This window comes from Oryzias melastigma, linkage group LG4, assembly GCF_002922805.2.
Source record: "Oryzias melastigma strain HK-1 linkage group LG4, ASM292280v2, whole genome shotgun sequence".
Taxonomy (NCBI): domain Eukaryota; kingdom Metazoa; phylum Chordata; class Actinopteri; order Beloniformes; family Adrianichthyidae; genus Oryzias; species Oryzias melastigma.
Genome location: NC_050515.1, coordinates 18,755,050 through 18,764,301, shown reverse-complemented (window position 1 = coordinate 18,764,301; position 9,252 = coordinate 18,755,050). Strand labels below are relative to the sequence as shown.

General features: G+C 37.3%; 2 long non-coding RNA genes across 2 annotated transcripts in view; both read left to right on the top strand.

The window, feature by feature from the left end:
- The first annotated feature begins 5,690 nt into the window (after positions 1–5,690).
- Positions 5,691–6,848, top strand: LOC118598681. Its single transcript, XR_004947777.1, has 2 exons — positions 5,691–5,851; positions 6,098–6,848. It is a non-coding gene; the product is annotated as an uncharacterized LOC118598681 (long non-coding RNA).
- Positions 6,849–7,209: 361 nt separating this feature from the next.
- The window catches only part of LOC118598680, a 14,521-nt gene continuing 12,478 nt past the window's right edge, over positions 7,210–9,252 (top strand). The window contains exons 1-2 of the long non-coding RNA XR_004947776.1: positions 7,210–8,208; positions 8,295–8,376. This is a non-coding gene — a long non-coding RNA (uncharacterized LOC118598680). The remainder of the gene's footprint in view (positions 8,209–8,294; positions 8,377–9,252) is intronic.

The following is a 9,252-nucleotide window of genomic DNA, read 5'->3' as shown; positions in this document are numbered from 1 at the left end:
AGGCCTGTGTGCTGCTTTCAACACCTGCATGTTGCGCAAACTACACGCTAATAGTCTAATGTCTTAATTTTTAAAAGTTAGACTGTCCGCAAGGAGCATACACTTTCACTTAAACAGCACTAATGGGCCCCTTGAGCAGTGCAAAGGTCTTGGGGGAGTTCAACAAATAAAATATCTGTACTATGTGCCTGCATCTCATCTGCTTCCCCTTCCTGTTGTGTAAGTGTTAACTGCAACCTATGTACATTCTTCTACAGGAAAAAAGTGTTCACTCTTCAGGCTCACTGAGTGGCTTAAAATTTTGATATTTACTGCGGGTCACCTCAAAAATGTCTGCATTTTTTCACTCACAGACACTCCGTATCCACCTGTAAGGGGAGTGCTGACTAAGGCCTAAATAGTTCCTTCCACATTAGTTTTTGACAATAACCCTTTTTAAACCCTGTTATTATATTTTGTTTTGATGGCAAAAAGTCTTGTTGTTTTACTCATCTTGATTTTGTTTCTGTGCCATTGCATCCAGAATATTTTATCCATCCATCTGGTCCTGGAAACTATTAAGGTAAAATTGCTTTCTTCCCTGCGTGTCACTAAATTGGTACAGTTTTGTTCTGTGAAATAGTGAACACACATACTCAAATCACAAAATTTTTTTTTTTTTTTTTTTCCCTACGCACTAAGGATAATGACAGCTGTCAACTGCAATATAAGAAAAGTAAAGCTCCAAACGATCAAGATATCTGGTCTTTGTCAGACGCCAGTGATGATGAGTGTGGGACTGTTTGTAATCTTCCAACCGTTCAAGCCTTTATTCAACAGCACAGTCCTGCAGCTTGAAATAAATTGCACGTTATTAACTGTGCTTTCAGAGAAATGAATGCAATCTTACTTAGAAATGCTCGGCTATGACAAAAATAATGTAGAAAAATAACACTTTAATCCTCTTCCCTGATGCAATCAGTCGAACGGCACACATCTAAAATCTGATGCAGGAGTTGGGTTGTCTCCAAAACACACCCAACATTCAGGATTTTTCCTCTGAAGCCTGCCAGCCAGCTGTGCACAGTGCAGTGTGTGCCAGATGCTCGGAGCTCAACACATGGTGGTCCAGGATAACGCTGGATATGTGAAGCATTGATTAGGTCGGAGCATGTTGCTCCACATCGTCTGGCTTGGAACTTGTCAACATTTTTTGCCCACATTTTTTCGTTTGGTTGTTTGTTAAAAAAAAAATAACTTTAAGGAAAGTCAACTAAACTAATGTTTCTGTAGACGGATGGTGAATGGGCCACATGAGTTAAAGACAAGATCAACATTTAATTCATTTTATTTATTTATTTATTTTTTTGTTGCCCGAATTTTAAGATAGAAAATAAAGATTATAGCAAAGATATAATGAAAAAAGGCCACATACAGAAAAGATTATGAAGATTATGAAGTCATGGTAGATTATGAAGTTGTGATGAATTTGTCATCCTGTAATTGCTAACACTTTATTTCACATTTAGGGTAGTGGTAAATAAAAAAATGTCATTTGATTGGACAGGTTTGTCCAGTAGGCCACGCCCATCACAAACAGCTAATAATAATATTTCATGATGATGGGAAACTTTCTGAAAACTGCAGACTAGAAGTTGAGGGATCTTAAGATAAATTATATCAATTATCCTTACATTAGTCTGCAAAAAGAATAATAGCATGTTTGTACACGGATATGGGCTTTTTTCATCTGGGAAATTTGGCTGCACCAGGTGGGAATTCTGGAATGCGAGGCTGCATGTTGAAATGATGAGAACATCATTCTGTAAATAAAACTCTCTTGTCACCTCATTAATGCCTTCTTGGGTTTTGCTTGGCTTGACTAAAAACACAGTCATGGCCGCAGCATGTGATAATGATATGAAGAAAATGAATAAAAAAAAGGCAATAGAGGCTTTATTAACAAAAAAAAGGAGTAACTGAGGACAAGATTTACTGATTTTTAAACCTTCCATCTTTTTTTCTTCATCTTTCGATAAACTTGTATTTTATTTATGTATTTTATTTTTATTTTTTTTAACTTATTGTTAGAAAAAAATAATTCTGTATGTCATTAAACCCTCCCCAAGTGACTTGTTAATAGACAATTCCAATTATAAATCATGATTTTGCTTTTTTTGGTGTTTTTCCTGAAGTTTTTTTGCTTAATCCGAACACTCTTACTCATAAATTGGAGTTTAAATAAAATTAAAGTAAATGTGTAAGAAACAAAAAAACAACCAGTTTGTTTTCTGTGTTGTATTTACAATAAAAGTGATTATCTGTTGCCAAAAATGACAGTGTTGTAGTCACATAATTATGGATTTTAATAATTCATTTGACGTAAATCAGAAATTTTGGTACCATACTGTCTTTGGAAAAATTTCTCAATGAACACAGAATCTCTGAACTATTCATTTTTTTTTCTCTGCTCATGAATTGTTGCCAAAGCACAGAAACAAGAGAAAAATAGAAAGGGAATCGTTGATTTTGATATATTAAATATCCTTGTTTTACTGAATCAGTAAAAAAAAATGTTTTGTTTGCCCAGTGAATATGTTTCCCAGAAAGCAGGAGCTTATCAAGAGAATTTCAATATGAATATTCAAAGTTTAATCTAAATACACTTACATAGACCTATGCTTAAGACAACATACTTTTGTTGTCTTTTAATTTTAAGTGTATTTAAAAGGCCCATTTGTCTGTGATATTGAAGCTGTGTGTTCAACTAAAACCATTAATTCATTTACTGTGTTGAATAATAAGTGTCTGCATAATCAAAGATTTATGAAATCAGTTTGGCATTTATGAATAAAACTGCATTAGCAGCATTAGCATACCATAAACATATGCCTCTCTTATGAGAGTCTGCAGAGTCTCCTGAAGCAAACACTGAGCAGCCACAGCAAAGGATCAGAGGAGCAGAGTTTGAACAAACATGCAAACGATTTTCAGGAAAGATCCCTGGAACCTTTTTAATTAGCTTCATTTTGATTTATATTATATTTTCCTTATTTAGCAACATATAGCCCCAAAACTCACTTTGAATTGAATCAAAAGCAGGGTATATTTTCCTTTTTTCTGCAAAAAAACAAACTGGATGATGTGAGGAGAGTTAAAGCCAGACAACCGTGCAGAAGAAGAAAAGTGCTTTCCAGCCCTCTGACTGCCTAAACATTTAGCTGTGATTTAATTGGCTTGGTAACAAAGTGACCATGGGGCGTGAATAAATTTGTAACAAGCTCTTTGATCAGACTCATTGGCATCTTGAGCCTCCCCCGACATGCCTGGCTGTCAGCATGGCTTGGTGAGCTGTGAGAGGTAGGAATTTCGGCGCAGGATAAGTGATGTGACAGCCCTCTAACTAGGTACACACATGCCCTCTTCTACATTTCCCACTGTGAATAATTAATTTCCCATCCTTATGTGGTTTGGTTCAAGGTGAAACTCTTGCAGATTGCAGTTTGAAGCAGCAGATCTCTGATACAGATCAAGCTTTTTATGTAAAACACATAAATTAATAAAAAGGAAACAAAATTTATTGGGAGAATTATTAGCCTAGTTGCAGCAAAAAGTCCATCAAATATATGTCCAATGTACATGACAGGACTAGGGGAGGTACCGTTCATCCTAAAATAGCTGCAGATTCATCAGAGCACGTCTTGCAGTTTGAGGCTGCAGTCAGTCGTGTTGCAATCTGTCATGTAATCTGTTCGATCTTTTTCCTCCAATGACTTTAGCATTCAAGGTAGACTTCTCTCCCGAGCAGCTGAGGTGCCTCTTACATCTGCACTGACTCAGATGAAGGAAACTCTGTCTTTGGACGACACAAAGAAAAAAAAAATGTTTGAGGCTATTAACTCTGCCAACTGGTGTGATTTTCAAAGAAAACAAGTCTGCAAGAAAAGGTTTGGAGTCGTAACTTTAAAGATCCAAGAAAAAAATAATTCCATGAATTGTGTCCATCACGGCCCAACTTATTTTATCTAAAAGAGGTCAAATACGCTCCAAATATGTATCAAATTTTAGGATAAATTATGCTTGGGAACCCTTCCGAACCCTTCAAGCTACACTTGAGAAAAAAAGAAAAAAAAAACTATTTTTTTTTCTCAATAAATAAATAAAAGTGGATCACAGTGTCAAAATTACACACATAAAATCATTATGAAATACTTATTAATCTAATAATAATTAGATTCCTGTTTGACCTCAGTCTCACATGACACTGGTTCTTCTGCGTTTTCATCTTGTACCAAACAAACAAAAGTTTTTTTTTTAAGGGATTTGACCTGTGAAAATAAGAACTTGTTTTATAGCTTATTAGTTATAAACACCTCTAAATTGAAACACCACCAAATACTAATATAAATAAATAAATCCTCATTTGCAACCCATTTTCCTGAACACTAAAAACAAGAACAGTTTAAAAAAAAACCTTCAAACAATTTGATTATTTCTGTCAGAGATTATGGTTCACATATTAGTTTAACCAACTACATTACAGTATTCTGCCTCAAGAGGTTTAAGTACTTTATTACACACATAATTTGCATAGTCCAACAATGGCAGCAGTAAGTCATATATCTCCAGCTCTGTGGGATGAAGCTGTCAGCCGTGGAGGAGGCAAATGCTCTATGGTTACACTCGTGGTCTGGCCTTTTCCATCTGAAGCTCACCCTCACACTCTCCTCCCCACCGCACTGCCTTCCCCGCGCTCCTCGAATCAGCAGATCTTTAAACTGTCTGCAGTGATGAATAGAGGGCGCTGCAGCTGTGGCTGCCACCACGGGCGCAGACACATGATAGTGGGCTGGTAAAGTGCTTCCTGCGCCGCAGTGGCCAACACAGTGAAGGCAAATGGAGATGGGCAATAGGTCTGTGCTTTTTTTTCTTAAATGATGTTTGGACTGTGAGTGCCAGTGGCAAGAAGCAGCGAGAGCACCGCATGCCAAGTCCATCAGTCCCTCCCCAGGACTTTGTTTCCATAAAAACATCATTTTCCTTTTTCAGATCACAATATTTCTACAAGTAATAAAGTGTAACACAAACTGCATGAAAATTCACTGACAACATTTTGTTGACCAAGTTTCAAAAAGTTTGTTTCATGGATTTACATCTAAAAACTACATTGTCAATATGTCCAAACCTCTAATTTTTTTCAGTAACATTTTGAAGGTAATTAAATTATGTGTAATTCTACACAGACTAAGCTTTTCACAAATATAGACCCATCTTTTTTCTAAATTCTTGTGTGTAACAAATAGTGGACCACCCATTGCTCGCCTTGGGAGGGACTGCAGAAAGGTGACAGAAAGCATTGGATACGCTGCAACATTGGGGATTGCATTGAATCATCTGGGACCTCCACAACTGAAGCATGATGCAAAGTTCAGTGTGTATCAACAGAGATAAGCATTCATATTTTACATTCAAGGTCAAAAAATAGCTCTGTAAACTCATCAGCAATAAGAAACTCCATTTTATTTATTTGTTTTAATTGTGGAAGAAAGTTCAATACCGCAAATGCATATGTGATGTGTTTTGCTATAATGGAGAGAAATTATAGTTAAGTGATTTTTTTATGTTCTTTGATAGAATAAATTGGAACACATTGTTGTGGGTGCTTCTGACAGCTTGTGTTGTAAATGTGTAATCAGCAGCAATCCAAGGGGAACCTTGATAGTAATTTTTGCAGACTGTTTCGCCACTTTGAGACTTGTGTCTTATTTTTGCAGGGTCCTGACCTGCATGAGGAAAGCTTGCAAAACATTATCCTGCTATGACTGACCTCTTGACCATCTGGGTTGCTGCAGCCTCTCAAGTTATCCAGTGTGTGGGTTTTTCTGCTTCACAGGCTAAAAGCAAAAGGCTTTACTGCTGAGGCCCTCTCATTCAAGAACCATCACTTACAGCTGAATTCCAACAATTTACACATACAACAGGAAAAAAAAAACTATCAGTAGTTTCTTTAAAGTCCAGAGGAAATGAAAGCACACTTCTAAGAGAGTACACCTATTCCTTGGAGAGAAGCAGTTTCCAGCTTTGCTCTTGAGGCTCATAACTCAAGCTGTTCTTGCAGAGCCTGATGCTACTAAGGACCATCCTGGCTGTCACCTCCTGACCCCCTCAGAGGAGATGCTCCAATCCTTGAAGGGAATCCTCAAGAGACGATGAGTCATTTATTTTTTTTTTCTTCTGAGTTTTAAACTCTCTGTATCCACTATGAGCTGCATCATCACCAATATCGTTTTTAAGCATTGAGCTTAAACGTGAAAAAACTTTCTAGTTAATAAAGTCAAAAATAAGGATAGATTTGCATTAATACAGAAATTAATAAATGTTCATCAATCTTTTGGCCCAAAATGTCTATTTTTATTGGAGGCAACTCTATTCATTTTTCCTGAATTATTTAGTCTTCCCCATCTGCCTGCCTCAATCCAACCCCTCTAGCTGTGTTACAGAGCCCAAACTGTTCATAGAGGCAAGTCTGACCATCTCTTGGTGGTGCTGCACAAAATCTGCCTTGTTCCCCTCTATTAAATCACATACTATGACTGGATGGTTAGAGTCCATTTCAGCAAATAGAGGCCATTGAGGCACCATGGTTTGACTGCTTCACAAACCACATGGTACTGACCCTTCGTGATCTTTCCAGCTGGTAGTGAGTTTATGGCACAGGTGTCAAACTGCAGGTCTTGAGGGCCAGTGTCCTACATGGTTTCCAACTAGCTTGTCATTGCAGCTTTTCATTAGCAAAAATGCATCTGATCAAGGTAATCAGCAGCAAGAAGGGCCAGGCTTCTAAAAAAAATAAAATAAAATAAAAAAAACTCAAAAATGCCAGCCCTCAAGGTCAGGAGTTCAACACCTCTGGCAGGCTTAGTCACACCCAACTAGTCATTTAATGACGTGTGGTTCGGGCCCCCTCTGGGTCACTTTTTGACGTTTTGGGTGTCCCCAAATCATTGACTCATTGATAACGTGCTGGCTGTTCCCATTAAATTACGGTCCCCAAAGCTTGGGACGTGGTACCCAACACATGGGTTTTTTTTTCCTGTCTGTGGCTCGATACCTCGGACTGGTACGGGTTGGCAGCCTGGAGATTGGGGACCTGTGATTTAATGGGAACAACTAGCATGTCAGAAAAAGATGAGTTGAGAACACCCAAAACGTCAAAAATTGACGAGGAGGGGGTCCAAACCAAAGGTCCATATATGACGAGTTAGGAGTGAGAAAGTGTTGGTTCACCAGGTGCTTCCCCACAAACCCAAACCCTGGGCCTGGCTAAACCATAGACCAGGTGACATCAGTCGAGGTGATGTAGCAGATGTATTTAAGTTAATTTCCATATTAGATTTTCAATTCAAATAACCTTTATTTATAAATAAAAAAATAGCTTAACAGACTGATTATAATCTGTTCACTTACCAATATAGGCTACAGATCCAGAAATCCCACCGACTGAGCATTTGATGAGTAACTGTTATTATTATTCTGTCAACCCACTGCAACTAAAGCAGTCTCATGAGAAATATTATTAGAGAACAAGTTCCTCGTGCCAGTCACAAACAAAGGCTACATTACTGTAGATCTATGTGACACACAACTTTGCTCTTTGGTGAAATAGCCAAACATTTTGAAAGAGGTTCAAGACTTAGCCATGTTACAAAAGTCCACCAATTTTACTGTTAACACCCAACCAATTATTTTTAGTACTGACTGCTCAGGGCTACAGGGTTATTGTCCCATGAAATAGAATATTGCTGCACAGTTTTAATAATAAAAAAGAAAAATCCTATTAATATGATAAGTATTTGAGTGGGAAAAAAGCAGCAGTGTTAAAAGTCTTTAGGAGAAAATCAACTCCTACTTTCTGAACCATATACTCTATGAAGCTGTTGCTCTCACAGCTGACTGTGAAACAGCGAGCTCTTGAAAATCTGAAGGAAAATAAAAAAGCTAAAGTAATAATTGAGTTAAGTACTTCAAAACCTATTGATCTCAAACAGACTGAATAACTCAACTGCTCAATAATAAATAGACGTACTCCTTTAATAAAATGTTTGATCTCTCACCAGAATGACTATATCATTTTAGACAGACCGAAAAGGCACACAAGCAATTTATAAATTTAAACTTTTTTGTCTCCACATTTTTTTGCAAGTTCGACCAAAGTCCATTTCTCTCAAAGTAAGTGCTAAACAAGGTGGCTGTTTCTGCTATTTTGAGTATGACTATTATTTTTTTTAAATATCAACGTTTTCTGTTTTTGGTAGAAAGCTAAATAATTAAATCCCTGGTTCTGCCTGACTACTGAATGGAGCGACATCCCCCCCGGTCCCTGCAAGTCCTCGATAAGTGAGTATGCAACCCTCTGGTCAAAAGTCTCTGTTTTAGAGATGATAAAAGAATAAAAAACAATGCTGGGGCTGAGCAGCTTTTAATGGTGCTGCACTCTTAACTTTATCCCACACACCAACAGACTATGAGCCGTGCCAGTCAAAAGATTGACAGCTGAGTCCAAATCTATTTTTTTTTTCTCACCTTGAAACCTTTAACGCTGCAGGGGTTTATGTAGTGGCTCGGCTCAGATAGCTGCAGACCCTTTCTGAGTAAAATATGGAAAATATTTTTGTATAGAATAATTCAAACTGCACTGATTAAACATGTTCATCTATTTATGGTGTGACATTTTGAAAACTGGTGTGAAAAAAAAAAAAATATATATATATAGTGTATTTTTTATGTAGTGGGATTTTTTAGTCTGTTTCTTTTACTAAAATCTAAGCAAAGAGCAGAGACCTTCTTACTAAATAATGAGCCAATATTTCCATCTTCTGTTTTTCTCTTTCAAACAGACTGTGTGATAATCACCCACTTAGTGGCACAGCATTTTTCCTCTCCAAGGCTGTAGATATGGGCTGTCTACAGCCAAGAAATGGGCAAACCTATAGGTGGCCCGCAGGAAATATTTAAGTCATAGATCACTTATTTTACCCTATATAGCAAAAAAGGTTTCGACAGGGGTTGCGTCAGGCAAGAAGGGGTGCAGCACCAGTCAAAATTATTCATTATGACAAACCTTTGAGTTGTTTTATTAATGGTTTTAACTATTACCTTTTTAACATTTTCACATAAAATGAGTGGTGTGTTAAATTATTAAAAAGATAATAATAATAATTACAATGTGGTGCCCCCTCCAGTAGATGGCACCCTAGGCAGCCGCCTAGCTCA